Source organism: Somniosus microcephalus, chromosome 7, assembly GCF_052327205.1.
Source record: "Somniosus microcephalus isolate GS21.2 chromosome 7, FLI_Smic_1.0, whole genome shotgun sequence".
NCBI lineage: Eukaryota > Metazoa > Chordata > Chondrichthyes > Squaliformes > Somniosidae > Somniosus > Somniosus microcephalus.
The window spans coordinates 205,882,720-205,902,043 of NC_140993.1; the positions used below are offsets into that span (position 1 = coordinate 205,882,720).

The window sequence follows — 19,324 nt, forward strand, 5'->3', positions numbered from 1 at the left end:
AACAGACTAGTTTGGATTCAGTTGTCAACTCAGTAGCACTCTCATCTCTGAGTCAAAAAGTTGCGTGTTCAAGCCCCACACAAGGCACTTGAGCACATAATCTACGCAGACACTTTAGTGCAGTACTGAGGGAGTGGTGCATTATCAGAGGTGCCATCTTTCAAATAACATGTTAAACCAAGGCCCGTCTGCCTGGCTAGAGGGATGTAAAAAATCCCATGGCACTGTTCGAAAAGGAGCAAAGTCCTGGCTAGCATTCCTCAAGCAACCAACACCTCCCAAACAGAAAGCAGTAATTCCTTGTTGCTATGCAGCCCAGGCTCATAGCTTATATTTTAACATTTAAGTAATTTTCACATAATTATTTTAACTCATTGGCCTAAAAATTCGATGGTTTAGCGCTGGCCATTAAGGCCCGATTTGTAGAAAAAAAATGGTGGCCAACACGCTTCCATCTGCTCCCGGTGCAGGACAGGGCGGCTACCATTTTGGTAAGGGCCATAGCACTCCCATTGACAGGGCTGGCCTCTCAAATGTAAATTAGCAGATCGTGATGTCAGTCGCCGTGCAACGCCCGACTTGACACCGCGACTGCTAATTTGGACTCCTCTGTTTTACACTGTCCTAACCATGCACAGAAAAGTGTGCGTGAAGCAGCCCTGCAGAGATGCTGTCAACGCTTCTTAAAGGGACACACATATCTTTCAGGTAAGTTTGGATTTAAGCTTTTTTTATATTTTATTGAAGTAGTGGCTTGGTGCAATAGATATTAAAAGTTTTTAAAGTGAGCAGCTGCTGGGCGCTTGCAAGGCTTCAGATGGTAAAAGAAGGCCTCTGAGAATGCAGAAAATGTTGGAAATACGCAGCAGGTCAGGCAGCATCCATGGAGAGAGAAACAGAGTTAACGTCTCAGGTCGAGATGCTGCCTGGCCTGCTGAGCATTTCCAACATTTTCTATTTTTATTTCAGATTTCCAGCATTCGCTTGCAGAGGGAAGAGGAAGACGCAGAAGAGGAGGAAGCAGAAGGAAGGATGCAACCCAGACAGCCCCTTTCTGGCCTGGATATCCGGGATGGGATCATCCGCCTGTGGTACCAGTGACCACAACCCCAATTCCCCTTTCAACATTTGTCCCACACCTTACCTTCCCTCTGTTACTGACTATCATAGTTTCCTCTTGGCCACAATCCTGAAATAAAAGCCACCACAAAGCAAACTTTCCAACCAAACTTTATCTATATATGCATCCAATATGACATCAGGAAATCCTCTAATCATCCTTGTGCAGTCCCTTAGTGACTGTCTTGTGCGTGCCTTTGCCTATCCTAGTGATGTCACGCAGTGCTGCAGCATGGCTGGTGGAAGGCTGCTGACTTTCAGTGGGGGGCACTGCAAATGGCCTTGCAGGACAACCTCGAGGAGCTGGTGGCTGGGAGTGTCAAATCGAGTGACGGTGTTTCTTCTTCACTCTCCTCTCCCTCTTCTTGGCTAGGCAGGCTGGATTTCTTGGGTGTGTGAAATGAGGAAGGCACAAGGGTAGAGTTGTGGTGAGGGGAGGGTGGGAAAGCAAGAGCTGCATGCTTACACTATGTGCATCTTGTAAATCAGAAGATATTGTGGGATGAAGGGGAAGTAGGATGTGAGAAGGAGGATAGCGTATGAGGATACCAGCAGCTTGTATCCTTTCAGCCCCGCCACTGACCAAGGGCTCAGCCATGTCCCTGCCAAGAACGGCCAGAACTGCCTCCTCCAAGGGGGTGAGGTGAAGTTAGGAATGGGAGGTGTGCCTCATGTTTGGTACAGATTGGTGGTAGGTGAGTGATTGGAGGTGGGGGGTCATGCAATGAGCAGTGTGTGAAGCTAGTGACGCAGTTGTAAGGAGACGGCTTTTGAAGATTCATTCACTGACCTTGACCACGGATCTAAGGCCATGAAGCTTCTTTGGGCACTGGCACCAGGTTCTGGGGGCACACCGCTGGCAGTGACGGCCTCGGTGATCTGGTCCCACATCCCTTTTTCTTGAGGGCCTCCTGGCCCCCTGTGGGTGGAGGACTTCTCTTGCAGTGTTGACCCCCTGCACAAAGCTGAAGTCCTGTGTGCGAGACCCTGGGTGCCCCTTCCCTGGCTTGTGTTAGTGCTGAAGCACTTTAACATTTTTTTATGTGTGGAAGGCAGTTCAGCTTTAAGAGCTGAAGACTTCTATTTCGGAATTATTTTTAATGTTTATTTTTTTTCAGAAGGCATTTGAGCTCTAAAGGCTAAAGACTGCCTATTTTTAAATGATTTATTTTTCATTGTAGAAGGCAGTTTCCTTTTAAGGGATCAACACTGCTTTCTATAATGACAGGCTAGCTTTAAGAGAACGATGGCTCGCTTTAGGGATGATGCAGCCACGCTACATTGGGCCTCCTGCTGAGACTACTGCCGAAACAGCGCGTTACATGGTAGGTTTAGCGCTGCGCTAATTTAAATTACCAAAATACCAGTGCTGCCTGCACTCTTTTTGCATGAAGCATTTAACTTCGACCCATGGCGGCACCGGCCATTTCCTGCCCTAATCAAATTTCTAGGCCATATTTGTTTGTGGGACTTGGCATTGGCTGTTGCAATTGCCTACATGTGACTGCCTTGGTTGGGAGTGCTTTAGGACATTGAGGATATGATAAGGTATTGTGTCATATCCTCAGTTCTTTCTTTCTGTCACAGAACTGGGGAATGGAAAGAATGATCCTTACTCCATAAAGCCAAAATCTCCCCAAATTGTTGTGAAAGATAATTGCTTTACGTAGTACCCTATGATGTTGTGCTTGTGAATAAATGACAACTTTTTACTATATTTTAATTGTCTCATAGACTATATTATCCCAGATAACACATTGCTTTATTTTTTTTTAGCAGACCAGCACTGCTTCGATTATTTTTGATGTGGAAGGGACATTTTCGGTTTGCTCCAAATATAATTTGTAGCATCCTTTGGGAATCTTGTAGATGGTTCAATATAAAATTATTGTTTCTTCTACGTGGCTCAGTGTTTCAAAATGTGGCAGGTGTTCATCCCTTAAGTAATAACCTCTGTGTTTAAAACTGTTTTCACCGTGCACATAAAGAAGATTGTGCTGAAAATGTGCATCTTGGAAATAGTGGATCCCCCAGTACAGAGTAATAGAGCTTCCGATCATTCTCCATTGAATAGGTGGAAATCTATAAATATCTGCAAGAGTGAGAATTAGTGACGCTAACCCACTACCTTTACCAATCTTCGGACTAAACGGAAAGTAAGAAAGTGACTGAACTCTCACTTTGGCTGCGATTTTCTCTACCTCAGCGGGTCCGTGGCAGGCGACGTCAGTGGCAGGTCCTGACCCCGCTGCTGGCTCCAGCCCGCTCTGTAGAATGATTTTCCCCTAATTGGGCTTGTTAAGCCCACCCAGCGCATTTCCCGGTCCAATTGAAGGAAGCGGGTCTGATGACGTCATTCGATGACGCGTCATCAGCCGGTTTCTTTAAAGGGACCATGTGCAAATTTACTTTAACATTTGTGCTGTCAGTGTTGTGCAGCATTGGGGTGCTGCAAACACTGACGAGCACTGCAAAGAGGTGCACGGCTACACCCATATGCTTATGGAGGGAGCTACAGCACACAGGGAGGTTCTCTTCCCTTCCAATGGGCGGAAGAGACCTCCCCAGGAGACCAACGCAGCCTGGTTGCACATTGCACAGGAGAGCACAAGCAGGGATGTGGTCAGGAGGACCTGGCTGCAGTGGCGCAAAACTTTCGATGATCTCAGTAGATCACGAAACGTTACTACAAAGCCACACTCAACCTCATCCTGCTGTGCCACTCATCACATCCCCATCACTCTGCCTTCCCTACCCTACTCCTGCACATCTTTACTCACACCAACTTACCTTGCACTTCCACCCATCCCTCTCTATCTACATTATCACTTCCCCATCTCATTAGCCACCCCTCACACTTGCCCTCATCCTACTGCTATCACTACCAACTAACAACACACAAGGGTAGGCACTTGTATGTTTTAGCCAATGTTCATGTGAAGTTTCTGTTAATATGCTGTCAAACATTGAAATCTTTATTTTCAACACTTTGGGCCAGAAATTCCTCCCCAAACGCACGAGTACAGAAGAGGTACTCACGCGTCTGGCCGGAGGAAATGTCAGTTTTCAGCATGCACAGCGCATGCGCTGAAAACTGGCATTTCCTCTCCTCTAACCCAAGAGGTGAAGAGGCTAGTGCGTGTGCTGTAGGGGGCAGCGCGTGTGTCTTGGATTTCCTCTGTTTTGGGGGATTTGCGCATGTCTAAAGGCCTCCGGTCTTTACGCTTGTAAAAAGCACACGTAAATATTTATTTTTACAGGTAAGTGGTGTTTTAGTGAAATTTAGAATTTTTTTTCCCACAGGTTTATTATTTTAAAGAATCTACAATAAGGTAAGTTTAGTTTTAGACCCTTTTTATTAAAAATTTATTTTTTTCAAAAAAAAATTTTTGTTTATATTATTTTTTTAAACTTATTTATACTTAATTTAATGATTGGGATGTTTTTTAAATTTTTATTTATAGTTTAAATAGTGTTTTGGGCCCCCGTAGTTTTCATGAGTTTGACAGTTCTTACTCTCAAACTCATGAATGAACCTTCCCCTCCCCTGATTGGTTGTACAGTGCTCACCTGATCCCAGCCGGCATTTGAAGACAGATTGAGCTTTATGTAGGTTGCAAGTATTTGGAGCAAGAGTTCTAACCAGTGTCACCTCATTGGAACAACCTCTCCCACCACTGTCAGATTACTTCTGTCATTTCAAGTTCACCTGCCATCTATTCCATCAGCATGGGTACTAACTACGCCGCTGGATCAGGTAAGCACATCGCGCCGACATCTGAACCGGGCCTGTGACAGGAAATGCAAGCAGGCCCGGGCTTCAGATGTCAGCGTGCAGGGTGAGTGCAGATCGGGGGCTTGCACGTGCGGCAAGCCCCCGACACCAAGTTCTGGGCCTTTATGTTCTTGGACAGATTTCTGTGCACCTTTGGAAGTGGCTTAGTGAGTTGCAGTGAATGGTGAGACATAATGATGGCAACCCCGCAATGCTGATTAGTGTGAAAGGAATGGTTTGGGCATTGTAGGGATGCTTTATGGTGTTGGTGTGGGGTGGTACCAACCTGGCGCATCATGTGGCAGCCAGAGTGTACAGCATCAAGTGAAGTAAATGTGGCCATGGTGAGGCCATCCCTGGCGTACCGGGCAGCAGTGTGGTCGGGTGCTGATGCCCTCTGTCCTGTTCAGCCTTCGATGTTTGCGGAGTAGGTTGGTGGCGGTGTTGTTGGTGTGCCTGGTGCTGCTGGTGTTGGAGCTGATCATGGTCAGATTCTGAGGACCAAGGTGAGAGAGTATAAACCGTACCCATGCTGATGGAATAGATGGCAGGTGAACTTGAAATGACAGAAGTAATCTGACAGTGGTGGGAGAGGTTGTTCCAATGAGGTGACACTGGTTAGAACTCTTGCTCCAAATACTTGCAACCTACATAAAGCTCAATCTGTCTTCAAATGCAGTAAGCAACAGCTTGGAAAGGTGAACAGCTTGGAAAGTGAAAAGCTGTGAGATGGGAACTTTTATAGCACATTTCAAGCTGTCAAGTAATGAGATGATTCCATGGCCATTCAACTCCCACCCAGCTTAACAGACGGGATCCCCGAGCAGTGTGGACCCCGTTGGCGAGCTGGTAAATTCTAATGATGAGCTCAAAATTGTTGTTAATCCTCTGTTAACAAGATCATAATGACCTGAATTGCCTCCCCTGCCGCTGCGTGTCGGTTCTGCTCAGCAGTGGCAGACCCGACATTTGGTAAAGGCGCGTGGTGGCAGGTTGACAGTGGTGTGTCGACCCGCTGTCAAAAAAAACACTTTCCCAACCGAACCGCCACCGATCACGCCCGCTGACGCCCCTGGAAAATCCCCCCCTTTAGTTTAATGCAAAAGTATTTTTTCCATTGTAAAAAGCAAAAGAAATCAGATCTTTTTTAATATGTGTTGGGGATCTTAGAGAGCACATTGAAGCATAAGCACAGTGCTGTCAGGAACAGTCTGTAGTCGAGCACTTTAAATGAAAATTGATTTGTGATTTACATGGTGGAAAGAAAATTAACTTATGGAAGGTTATAAATGACATATTAGACAAGTTAAAAAAAGAGATGGTGATCTGGTGAACAAAAATACCCATCTGGCATAATTCTGTGACATTTTTAGCATTTACCTGTGCTCTACATGAATTGTAATGTTATGGTATTCAACTGAAATAAAAATTGTATTCTCAAATTGCCCATATACAAAATTGTAGTCAATGCTGAATCTTGTATCCTTTTTACAGCTCTTGTGCTAGATCATTCATTACAGCTTTTGTACTATATCATTCATTACAGGTCTTGTACTATATCATTCATTACAGCTCTTGTACTATATCATTCATTACAGTTCTTGTACTATATCATTCATTACAGCTCTTGTACTATATCATTCATTACAGCTCTTGTACTAGATCATTCATTACAGCTCTTGTACTAGATCATTCATTACAGCTCTTGTACTAGATCATTCATTACAGCTCTTGTACTAGATCATTCATTACAGCTCTTGTACTATACCATTCATTACAGCTCTTGTACTATACCATTCATTACAGCTCTTGTACTATATCATTCATTACAGCTCTTGTACTAGATCATTCATTACAGCTCTTGTACTATACCATTCATTACAGCTCTTGTACTATATCATTCATTACAGCTTTCAGTTTTTACAGTCATTCATGTTTCAATTGAAATGTTTTCAGGAAACCAAATAGAAACATCCATAAGCCCCCTCGCCAGCAATTTAATGTGGACTTTAATCAATGACTGTTTGGGATCACTTCCTTGCTCCTCTTTACACATCCCCTAACCACCTTAAAACATTGCCAATGAGTTATTTTTTCTCACTTGACGTGATTGGCAATGACAGGCTAATAAACACTGACCATTTTTATGAGAATGTGAGCTTCAGCAGCATAGAGTCTTCGTAAAGTATGTTCAAAATATAATGAGCCCCAGTTTATATTTTTCTTTGCAGCTTTGATTTAAATTGTTATCCGTTACAATGGCAGGAAAGCAAGGGCAAGCAGGTGCAGAATCTCTTTTACACACAACTCAAAGAAAAGCGCTCTCATTAATTAAAGTCCTGCAACGTGGAATAACCAACAAGGTTTCCGCATGTCCTCATTTGCTGGATACTAAGTGACAATTCAACCACGTTTTCATCAGGCAAGGTCCATCACTGAATAGATATTTTCCCCAGATGTGACTTGTTTCCTTCCTAGCTGCTGATTTTCATCTCCCAATTGTGGTCAATCGTCAGGTTTTTATGTGCCAGAATCCAGAGAAAATTACATAATTCCTCCAAAATCTGTGTATTTGTTACCTGAAAATGAAATTTGAAAATGATTGAATAGTGATGTTTATCACACAGGCAGCAGTAATGCTACAACACTGTACAGTGCACAGAATATGGGGGGTTGGGTAATTTGGAAAGTTTAAAGTTTAAAAAATTTCAAACCCGAACCCAACCCGCCCACTTCTGGTTTAACGAAGGCAGGACCAGGGAAGGGCGACCAACCTGTTCTCGGGAGGTGGGTCGCTCATTTAAATATTTTAATGAGGCTGCATGCCTCAGATTATTTCTCTGTTTTAACACTGGCCGGCCAGGTTTCCTGGGGCTTGGGAAACCCAGCAACTGAAGGGAGGCAAAGACTCCTGAATGGAACAGGTTAGTGCCTTTCCAGCACTGATTGTGGGCCAGGAGGAGCAGGAGTGCTTTCCCTGGCCCTCCAAGCTACCCTGTTAACCTCCCCAGCGATCAAATGATCCCTCACCACCCCCCGCACCCCCCCCCCCACCCCCTGTGATCCGAAGCCCTCCCAAAGTTCTCCCTGGGCTGCAATCTCCTCTCAGAGACCCCTCCTCACCCCATGTGCTCCACAGGCCCAATGTGATCTCCTCCATGGGCCCCCATGATTGGACCCCCCCCCCCCCTGCCCAATATACCCGGGCCCCAGCATCCAACCCCCCCACCGCAACCTTCTCCCCTCCTGCCCCGATCTCTCCAGGACCCCCATCAATGTCCCCTCCCTGATCTCTCCGGGACACCCTCCACCCCCCCCGCCCCCACCAATGTCCTCCGCCCGACCCCCATTCTGTCTGTTCTCCCTATCATTGTCGCCCCCTCCCTCCTCTACGCTCAATCTAGCTGGCTGTGGCTGGGGAATGGATTCCAAAAATGGTAATAAAGTCCTGTCGTTAAAATTGGCAGGACCTGAGGGAAACCCATTCTTCCAGGGCCTATGCATCAGATATATACCTGCAAATGGGAGCAATTATTTAAAGGGAAATTTTGCCAGCACATCAGGTGAATCCCTGTGAATTTCCAATGGTGAGTCTGTTGATTCCCAGATGCAGACTAGACTGGGTACTGCTCCTATATTGCCAACATTCTTAGCCAGGCTGTATTATCCGGTTTCAGCAGTCAGGCCTTCTCTTTCATACCTTTAAGTTGGTAAGTCCTATTGAATAGTGGTGTGATATATATATCCGGGCAGGGTCTTCATAACTAATAATAAGAAATTTAATTAATTATATAGAATGGAGCAGGTGATGTGTTACTGTTGCGAGATGTGGGAGCCGTTGAACCCCATTGAGGCTAACGGTGATTACATCTGCGACAAGTGTTTGCTGCTAGAGGAACTCAAGTTCCATGTTGTGGAGCTTGAGACCGAGCTTCGGACACTGCGACACATCAGGGAGGGGGAGAAGTTCCTGGACTCTATGTTTCAGGAGATGGTCACACCTATGAAGTTAATTACTGCAGATGTAGTCCGTGGTCAGGGACAGGACGGTGTGACTACGAGTGAGGAAGGTACAGGGATCCAGGATGTAGTGTTGAAGGAGACGCAGCCCTTGTTCTTGTCCAGCAGGATCGAGGTTCTTACTCCCTGTGAGGGCGGGAGCGGGGACTGCAGGGAGGATGAGCAACCTGGCCACAGCACCGTGGTACAGGGGGCCATTCAAGTGGAGGGAGTAAAAAGAAATGTTGTAGTGGTAGGGGATAGTATCATTAGGGGGATAGATAGGGTTCTCTGCAGTCAAGAGCGGGAGTCCCGAAGGCTGTGTTGCCTGCCTGGTGCCAGGGTTAAGGACATCTCTTCTGGGCTGGAAAGAAACTTGCAGTGGGAGGGGGAGGATCCAGTTGTCGTGGTCCATGTTGGTACAAACGACGTAGATAGGACAAGGAAGATGGTTCTGTTAAAGGAGTATGAGCAGCTAGGGGTCAAATTAAAAAACAGAACCTCAAGGGTAATAATCTCTGGGTTATTACCTGAGCCACGAGCGAATTTGGCTAGGATAAATAAAATTAAAGAGTTAAATGCGTGGCTCAAAGACTGGTGTGGGAGAAATGGGTTTTGCTTCTTGGGACACTGGCACCAGTACTGGGACAGGAGGGAGCTGTTCTGTTGGGACGGACTCCACTTGGCCAGTGCTGGGACTAGAGTCCTGGCGAATCATATAACTAGGGCTGTAGAGAGGGCTTTAAACTAATTAGTGGGGGGGAGGTTTCTAGAGAGCAAATCATAGAAATGACAACAGAGAAGGTCATAGACTTAGGTAGCAGTGGGGAAATTAAAAAACAGAATGTGTCAGGAAGGGACAGAAGGTATGGAGTAAAAAGTAAAGTACTAAAAAGGGAAAAAACAGGAACTAAGTGTTACAAAACATATTTGAAAGTTCTTTATCTGAATGCACGTAGCATTCGTAACAAAATGAATGAGTTAACGGCACAAATAATGACATATGGGTATGATCTTGTGGCCATTACAGAAACATGGCTGCAGGGTGACCATGACTGGGAATTAAACATACCAGGTTATTTAACAATCAGGAAGGACAGGCAGGAAGGGAGAGGAGGTGGGGTGGCTATGTTAATAAAGGAAGGAATCACTATAATACAGAGAAATGATATTGGGTCAAAGGAGCACAATAGCGAAACAGTTTGGGTGGAGGTAAGGAATAATAAGGGGAAAAAAACACTAGTGGGTGTAGTCTATAGGCCTCCGAACAGTTGCAACTCTGTTGGACGGAGTATTAATCAGGAAATAGTTGAGGCTTGTAATAAGGGAACAGCTATAATTATGGGGGATTTTAATTATCATATTAACTGGACAAATCAAATTGGGCAGAGCAGCCTTGAGGAAGAGTTCATTGAGTGTATTAGGGATGGGTTTCTTGAGCAGTATGTAACTGAACCGACCAGGGGGCAAGCAACCTTAGATTTGGTCCTGTGTAATGAGACAGGATTAATTAAAAATGTCCTAGTAAAGGATCCCCTTGGAATGAGTGACCATAACATGGTTGAGTTCCATATTCAATTAGAGGGTGAGAAGGTTGGATCTCAAACAAGCGTGCTGAGCTTGAATAAAGGAGACTATGAAGTTATGAGAGCGGAATTAATGAGAGTGGACTGGGAAAATAGATTAAAGGGTAAGACGGTACATGACCAGTGGTGTACATTTAAGGAGTTATTTTACAACTTCCAAAAAAAATATATTCCACTGAGGAAAAAAGAGTGTAAAAGAAAAGATAGCCATCCGTGGCTAAGTAAAGTAATTAAGGATAGTATCCGACTAAAAACAAGGGCATATAAGGTAGCCAAATCTAGTGGGAGGATGGAAGATTGGGAAGTCTTTAAAAGACAGCAAAAAATAACAAAAAGATTGATTAAGAAAGGGAAGATAGATTATGAAAGTAAATTAGCAAAAAATATAAAAACAGACAGTAAAAGTTTCTATAGTTATATAAAAAGAAAAAGGGTGGCTAAAGTAAATGTTGGTCCCTTAGAGGATGAGACCGGGAAATTAATGGTGGGAAACATGGAGATGGCAAAAACACTGAACAATTATTTTGTATCAGTCTTTACAGTAGAGGACACTAAGAATATCCCAACACTGGACAAACAGGGGGCTCTAGGGGGGGAGGAACTAAATACAATTAAAATCACTAAGGAAGTGGTACTTGGTAAAATAATGGGACTCAAGGCGGATAAATCCCCTGGACCTGATGGCTTGCATCCCAGGGTCTTGAGGGAAGTAGCGGTAGGGATTGTGGATGCATTGGTAATAATTTTCCAAAACTCACTGGACTCAGCAAAGGTCCCGGCAGATTGGAAAACTGCTAATGTAACACCCTTATTTAAAAAGGGTAGTAGGCAGAAGGCTGGAAACTATAGACCTGTTAGCCTAACATCTGTGGTTGGTAAAATGTTAGAGTCCATTATTAAGGAGACAGTAACAGGACATTTGGATAAACATAATTTAATAGGGCAAACTCAGCATGGTTTCATGAAGGGGAAGTCATGTTTAACAAATTTGCTTGAGTTTTTTGAGGAAGTAACATACAGGGTGGATAAAGGGGAACCAGTGGACGTAGTGTATTTAGACTTCCAAAAGGCATTTGACAAGGTGCCACACAAAAGATTATTGCTCAAGATAAAAAATCACGGGATTGGGGGTAATATTCTGGCGTGGGTGGAGGATTGGCTCTCTAACAGAAAGCAGAGAGTTGGGATAAATGGTTCGTTCTCAGATTGGCAACCAGTAACTAGTGGTGTTCCGCAGGGGTCAGTGCTGGGTCCCCAACTCTTTACAATCTATATTAACGATTTGGAGGAGGGGACCGAGTGTAACATATCAAAGTTTGCAGATGATACAAAGATGGGACGGAAAGTAGTGAGTGAGGAGGACATAAAAAACCTGCAAAGGGACATAGACAGGCTAAGTAAGTGGGCAGAGATTTGGCAGATGGAATACAATACTGGAAAGTGTGAGGTTATGCACTGGCAGGAAAAATCATAGAGCAAGTTATTATCTTAATGGCAAGAAACTGGAAAGTACTGTAGTACAAAGGGATCTGGGGGTCCTGGTGCACGAAACTCAAAAAGTTAGTATGCAGGTGCAGCAAGTGATTAAGAAGGCCAATGGAATGTTGGCTTTTATTGCTAGGGGGTTGGAATATAAAAACAGGGAGGTATTGCTGCAGTTGTACAAGGTATTGGTGAGGCCGCACCTGGAATACTGCATACAGTTTTGGTGTCCATACTTAAGAAAAGACATACTTGCTCTCGAGTCAGTACAAAGAAGGTTCACTCGGTTAATCCCGGGGATGAGGGGGTGGTCATATGAGGAGAGGTTGAGTAGATTGGGACTCTACTCACTGGAGTTCAGAAGAATGAGAGGCGATCTTATTGAAACATATAAGATTGTGAAGGGGCTTGATCGGGTGGATGCGGTGAGGATGTTCCCAATGATGGGTGAAACTAGAACTAGGGGGCATAATCTTAAAATAAGGGGCTGCTCATTCAAAACTGAGATGAGGAGAAACTTCTTCACTCAGAGGGTGGTAGGTTTGTGGAATTTGCTGCCCCAGAAAGCTGTGGAAGCTACATCATTAAATAAATTTAAAACAGAAATAGATAGTTTCCTAGAAGTAAAGGGAATTAAGGGTTACGGGGAGCGGGCAGGAAATTGGACATGAGTCTGGGTTCGGAATGGTCATGGCCCTGTGGGTAGTGGAGTTGGCCCAGGGGCCGTGTAGCCTTGTTCTGCTCCTACTGTGTTCTAATTCTGTTAGATTTCAGGAGATGGTTTTATTCCTGTTCCTGGCTGGGGTGGAGATCGCCTTTACAGAAGGTAAGTACTATAGAAAATATAGGGACAGAGTGATCTCCTGGAAGAATTTCGATCGCCTAGATGGGTCGGAGAGGAATTTCCCAGATTTTTTTCTCCCAAATTGGCCATTGGGTCTTTATCTGGTTTTTCGCCTCTCCCGGGAGATCACATGGGTTCGGGTGGATGCAGAGTGATAGAAGATTTGAGGTTAGGATCAGATCAGCCATGATCTTATTGAATGGTGGAGCAGGCTCGAGGGGCCGATTGGCCTACTCCTGCTCCTATTTCTTATGTTCTTATGTTCTTAGGCCTACCATGCTTGGCTTAAATTGTCTTTTTGACCCCCCCCATTTCCCAGCAGGGAAGGCTATTGCATTGCCAAATATAAGTAATGGTGGGGCCCAGCAATATCCCTGCATTCAGCAAAGCTCAGGGACCACCAGGAGATGGGTGGCAGTAGTCCTTGGAGATGGGTGGCAGTAGTCCCAGGAGATGGGTGGCAGTAGTCCCTGGGGGAAGGGGTGAAAACCTGCTGACGTCCCTTTTTGAGGAATAGGGCCCAGTAGGTGGATCAGGAAACTTTACTTAAATAGGAACCGTTGAATACGAACATACAAAAATGACGGACAGGAAAAGACCAGCTGGTCCACCAAGTCTGCCCCACAGAACATCATGCCTGGAGCACCTTGACTAAATACTTCTGAACCCCCTCCTCCCGCAGTCATGTAATCGCCTGGGAGAGGCAAAAAAAGAGAAAAACCTAGAATCAATAAGGGAATAATAAGCGATCAAAACCAGTCCAGAAGATCACTTGAATCATGTGTTATCTGTAAAACCATTTACCTTCTCTATGATGCGATCGTTGTCCCAGTCAAGAACTGGTCCAGCTCCCTCTTGAAGGCAGGCAGAGAGTCAGCACCCGCCACACCAGCCAGCAATGCATTCCAGATGCTCACCGCTCTCTGGGATAAGAAAAACAGCCTAAAATTTAGCCTTTTCCTACTTTTGTGTAGTTTAAACGCAAGTCCCCTAGTCCTCCCCAAAAATCAAGGGACTATTTTGGTTTCCATCAGGCAGTTCCCTACTAATGGGTTTCTACAGCCTTTAAAGGTGCTGGGGAGCCGTCGACACTCTAACTAAAAGCTTTTATAGTATTTTTATGCTTGTCCAAGGACAACTCCTACAAATGGGCAGCACGGTGGCATAGTGGTTAGCACTGTTGCTTCACAGCGCCAGGGACCCGGGTTCGAATCCGGTCTCGGGCGACAGTCTGTGTGGAGTTTGCACATTCTCCCCGTGTTTGCGTGGGTTTCCTCCGGGTGCTCCGGTTTCCTCCCACAGTCCAAAAATGTGCGGGTTAGGTTGATTGGCTATGATATATTGACCCTTAGTGTTAGGGGGATTAAATACGTGGGGTTACGGGGATAGGGTGGGATATGTGTTGGTGTAGGGGTTACGGGATTCGGGTGGGATATGTGTCGGTGCAGGCTCGATGGGCTGAAATGGCCTCTATCTGCACTGTGGGGTTTCTGTGTGATTCTGTGTGAAATGCATGGAAAATTGGAGCAGAAAGATTTACTGTGCAGAGCAATTTGGGACCTCTTTTGAACTACTTGCAATGTAGAGTTGGCAATGGAAACAACTGTTGCAGCTATAAACCCAACATCATTGAATATGGGCTGGAGGTGTAGCTCGTTACGATGCATTCAGTCTACGTTAGTCACCAGCCACATGTGACGAATTGGGAATCCAGATGTGGCTAATTGCGTTTCTGATTAGTAAATAAAAAAATGAGTAATAGACACTGTCGTTAGGCATGTGGGCCGATATTTGTGGGTAGGGAGCATGGGAGTGCGGAGTCGGGAAACCTGGAACTCCTGGGGATGCAGAGGTCCTGCATAATTTAACAGCAGGACCTCATATTATAATTTTTCTTCCACTTTCTAGCTGGCCAGACTGACAGGCTGGTCAGCTGCTGGGCAAGAAAGCCAGTTACAGGAGGCCGCAGCCGGGGAACATTCAGGACCGTCCCCGGCAATCTGGAAAGAATGGGGGCTGTGGTGGGTTGGAGCCCAGCAATTGGGAAGGGAGGGAAAGACCGGGGGTTGGTGGGGGGGTGGTCAGAGCCCGGCAATCAGGAGGGAGGGAGGCACGGGATGGAGAGAGGAGGGGAGGGGAGAGAGGAAGGGAGAGGGGAGGGGAGGGCAGGGGGAGGGGAGAGGAGAGGGGAGGGGAGAGGGCAGATCAGAGGACAGAAGGCTCGGGATCACAGGTTGTGGGGGGTCAGCAGATCAGAGGACGATGTAGACATAGAAATAGGGCGGGGGACTGTGATATGCTCGAACATATTAACATCGAGAGGGAGGAGGTATTGACGGTTTTAGCAGGCCTAAAAATTGATAAATCCCCAGGCCCGGACGAAATGTATCCCAGGCTGCTGTGTGAGGCAAAGGAAGAGATTGCGGGGGCTCTAACACGGGACCTCTCTGGCCACAGGGGATGTGCCAGAGGACTGGAGAACCGCGAATGTAGTACCATTATTCAAGAAGGGAAGTAGGGAAAAACCGGGGAACTACAGGCCAGTGAGCCTAACATCAGTGGTAGGAAAATTATTGGAAAAAATTCTGAGGGACAAAATTAGTCTCCACTTGGAGAGGCAAGGATTAATCAGGGATAGTCAACATGGCTTTGTCAAGGGAAGATCATGTCTGACTAATTTAATTGAATTTTTTGAGGGGGTGACTAGGTGTGTGGATGAGGGTAACGCAGTGGATGTGGTATACATGGATTTCAGTAAGGCCTTCGATAAAGTCCCGCAGAGGAGACTGGTCAAGAAGGTAAGAGCCCATGGAATCCAGGGTGCCTTGGCACATTGGATACAAAACTGGCTTAGTGGCAGAAGGCAGAGGGTGATGGTCGAAGGTTGTTTTTGTGACTGGAAGCCTGTGGCCAGTGGGGTGCCACAGGGATCGGTGCTGGGTCCCTTGCTGTTTGTGGTCTACATTAATGACTTGGATATGAATGTAATGACTTGGATATGAATGTAAAAGGTATGATCAGTAAGTTCGCGGATGATACAAAAATTGGTAGGGTGGTAAATAGCGAGGAGGGTAGCCTCAGCCTGCAGGACGATATAGATGGGTTGGTCAGATGGGCGGAACAGTGGCAAATGGAATTTAACTCGGAAAAGTGCGAGGTGATGCACTTTGGGGGGACTAACAAGGCAAGGGAATACACAATGAATGGTAAGACCCTAGGCAAGACGGAGGGTCAGAGGGATCTGGGTGTGCAAGTACACAGATCCCTGAAGGCGGCGGAACAGTTGGATAAGGTGGTAAAAAAGGCAAATGGGATACTTGCCTTCATTAGCCGAGGCATAGAATATAAGAGCAAGGAGGTTATGATGGAGCTGTATAAAACACTGGTTAGGCCACAGCTGGAATACTGTGTGCAGTTCTGGTCGCCACACTACAGGAAGGATGTGATCGCTTTGGAGAGGGTGCAGAGGAGATTCACCAGGATGTTACCAGGGCTGGAGCGCTTCAGCTATGAAGAGAGACTGGGCAGATTGGGTTTGTTTTCCTTGGAGCTGAGGGGGGACATGATTGAGGTGTACAAAATTATGAGGGGCATGGATAGGATGGATACTGAGGAGCTTTTTCCCTTCGTAGAAGGGTCAATAACTAGGGGGCATAGATTCAAGGTAAAGGGCGGGAGGTTTAGAGGGGATTTGAGAAAGAACTTTTTCACCCAGAGGGTGGTTGGAGTCTGGAACTCACTGCCTGAAAGGGTTGTGGAGGCAGGAACCCTCACAACATTTAAGAAGCATTTGGATGAGCACTTGAAATGCCATAGCATACAAGGCTACGGACCAAATGCTGGAATATGGGATTAGATTAGACAGGGCTTGATGGCCGGCGCGGACACGATGGGCCGAAGGGCCTCTATCCGTGCTGTATAACTCTATGACTCTATGAGAAGGCTCAGGATCACAGGTTGAGGGGGGTCGGCAGATCATGGGGCAGAAGGCTCGGGATCACAGGTTGTCGGGGGGTCGGCAGATCAGAGGACAGAAGGCTCGGGATCACAGGTTGTGGGGGGGTCGGCAGATCAGAGGACAGAAGGCTCGGGACCACAGGTTGTGGGGGGCTCAGCAGATCAGAGGACAGAAGGCTCGGGATCACAGGTTGAGGGTTGGGGGTTGGCTGATCGTAACAGCGAGGAGAGGCCGCAATTGACAGAAGAATTGCTTGAGGGGCCGGGGGACGGGTGGCGATGCATACCTGCTCCTCCTGGCTTACATTGAATGCCCTAAAAAGCACTAACCTTCTGCAGCTGGGTAAAGGGCTTCCCAAGCCTTGGGAAACAGGGCCGGCAACTGTTAAATTTAGATCAGGCTCCCAATTGCACTGTGGGAGCCTGATTTAATTATAATGAAGTGTCTCGCCTCTCCAATACAGGACACAGACACGCCTCCCAACCCGCCACCATAAAAAAGGCATCAGGTACGTATGCACCAGATTGGGGTCGTGTTTCTAGATTTTTAATTTTTAAACGCCCCCTAAATCCCTCTCCCACCCGTCAAGGGAGGAGGGGATGTAACATCGACCCGATAATCTCAATACTCATTCATATGGCGTGTGCATGTGAAATTTAACTTTTGTGTGTTTGTTGGTAAAATGGTAAGATGAACACCAGACTGTGAGTGTTTTTTGATTGTTGAGTGCTTTACTTCCTTGGTTAATGAATGCTAGTAGATGTTTGTTCAGTAAATATATACATGTGAAATACATTTAGCTGTATTGTGTCAGTGTATATGAGGCGTTTTCTGCTGAAAACTAGTCCATGTGGCTAAAAGGGCATTGCTACAGCCACATCTGTGGCTAGTGAGCGATTTCTGTTCGAGCTGGGTGCATTCAGAATACATATTTAGTGTTGGTGCAGAGCTGCTTCGGCTTGTTACCAACACTAAATTTGTAGAGTGTAAACCGGGAGTCAAGTCCCAAACTGATTTTCCTCCAGGGAGTCTCACTCGTCTTCCCTCCGGTGTCAGATCGGTCCCCTAATTCCGGCTTCAGGCTGCATTTACATCATAACCGCAGTGCCGGTGTGACGCGACACTCCCGTATCTTCCTTCTGTTTACTTGAAACATACACGGCCTGTAAACTCTAATAAGAAAGCTGGTAAAAGATCCTAAAACATTAAAGGTAAGCAGAGAAGGGCGAGGCTTGGAGATAACTGCTCCGTAAAAGCTTGCGTCCTGTAAATTCAAGCCTGGCCATAATTATCCTAATTAATAGCCTTTAACTCTGAGCACTTACCAGCCTTTGTATAGCTGACTGTAATGATTGCTGGTACATAAAGTATATTTTTGGCAGATTCACTGAATGTGTCGGCAGGGCAAAGAGACTCCAGGGAAGAGGCTCTGTCTGTAATGATCCTTAGAGTGCCAGATTTTACTAACCTCAAGTACATCAGTGTAAGATCATATGTCATCTCCTCAGACCACAACGCTGCTCGTGGTTTGAAACTTGAGGAAAGAAGAGATCGCTTTCAGAATTTATACCCCGATTGGTGAGGTTACCCATCAGCACGCATAATATAAAACTGGCCCAGTCATTACAAAATACTGGGATGGTTTGATTTATTCTGCTTCTGTGTGGAGTTTGACTCCTTTATTGAATCATTTGAGAAACATTTCTATATAGTCACAGCTGATCTTCTGCAGTACTGATTGTGGTTAGTCTGAGGTCTGGAGCGTGTGTCTGATGTTGTGCTCCCATCCTGAATCAAGGAGTACAGAGTAGTGGAGCTCAGAGAGTGAGGTGAAGAACTGGGAATAGCATTGAGGGGCAAACTGTAATAACAACGGTTTCGTGAGAACTATTTTCCCTGGAAGTAACTGAGTGTACTAAACACAGTGAAGGCTACAACGTGCCGGTTATAGTGTTAAAGACAGTCCCTTAGCCAAGCTGTTCCAGTACAGCTATGACACTGGCAGCTATCTGATAATGTGGAAGATTGCTTATCCACAAAAAAACAGGATAATACAAACTCAACCAATTAGTGCCCTATCAGATTCCTCCCAGTCATCAATAAAGGGGTGGAAAGAGTCATCAGTAGTGCCATCAAGCAACACCTACTCTCCAATATCCTGCTCACTGACGCTCACTTTGGATTCACCCACAACCAATTGGCTCCGGACCTCATCACAGTCTTTATGTAACCATGCTCACATGAGCTGAATGCCAGCGGAGAGGTGAGAGTAGCTGCTCTCAACTTCAAGATGGTATTTTGACCGAGTATGTCACTAAGGAGTCACGGAAAAACTGATGTCAATGAGGGTCAAAGGGAAAACCCTCCAGTGACTGGAGTCATACTTAACACAAAGGAAGATGGTCAGATGGTTGTGATTGTCGGAAACCAATCATCACAGTCCCAGGACATCACTGCAGGAGTTCATAGGAAGCAGGGACAGGCCATTCAACCCCTCGAGCCTATTCTGTCATTCTGTTACATCATGGCTAATCTGTACCTCACCCCATTTACCCACCTTT

General features: G+C 45.9%; 2 long non-coding RNA genes across 2 annotated transcripts in view; one reads left to right on the forward strand and one right to left on the reverse strand.

Annotated features, from left to right (window-relative positions):
• The window catches only part of LOC147115095 (uncharacterized), a 71,777-nt gene extending 68,968 nt beyond the window's left edge, over nucleotides 1-2,809 (forward strand). The window contains exon 3 of the long non-coding RNA XR_015079049.1: nucleotides 970-2,809. This is a non-coding gene — a long non-coding RNA (uncharacterized LOC147115095). The remainder of the gene's footprint in view (nucleotides 1-969) is intronic.
• Nucleotides 2,810-5,937: 3,128 nt separating this feature from the next.
• On the reverse strand, nucleotides 5,938-18,364 carry LOC147115096 (uncharacterized). Its single transcript, XR_015079048.1, has 3 exons — nucleotides 18,232-18,364; nucleotides 13,610-13,728; nucleotides 5,938-7,473 (listed from the first exon to the last, which is right to left on the reverse strand). It is a non-coding gene; the product is annotated as an uncharacterized LOC147115096 (long non-coding RNA).
• Between the last annotated feature and the right edge of the window lie 960 nt (nucleotides 18,365-19,324).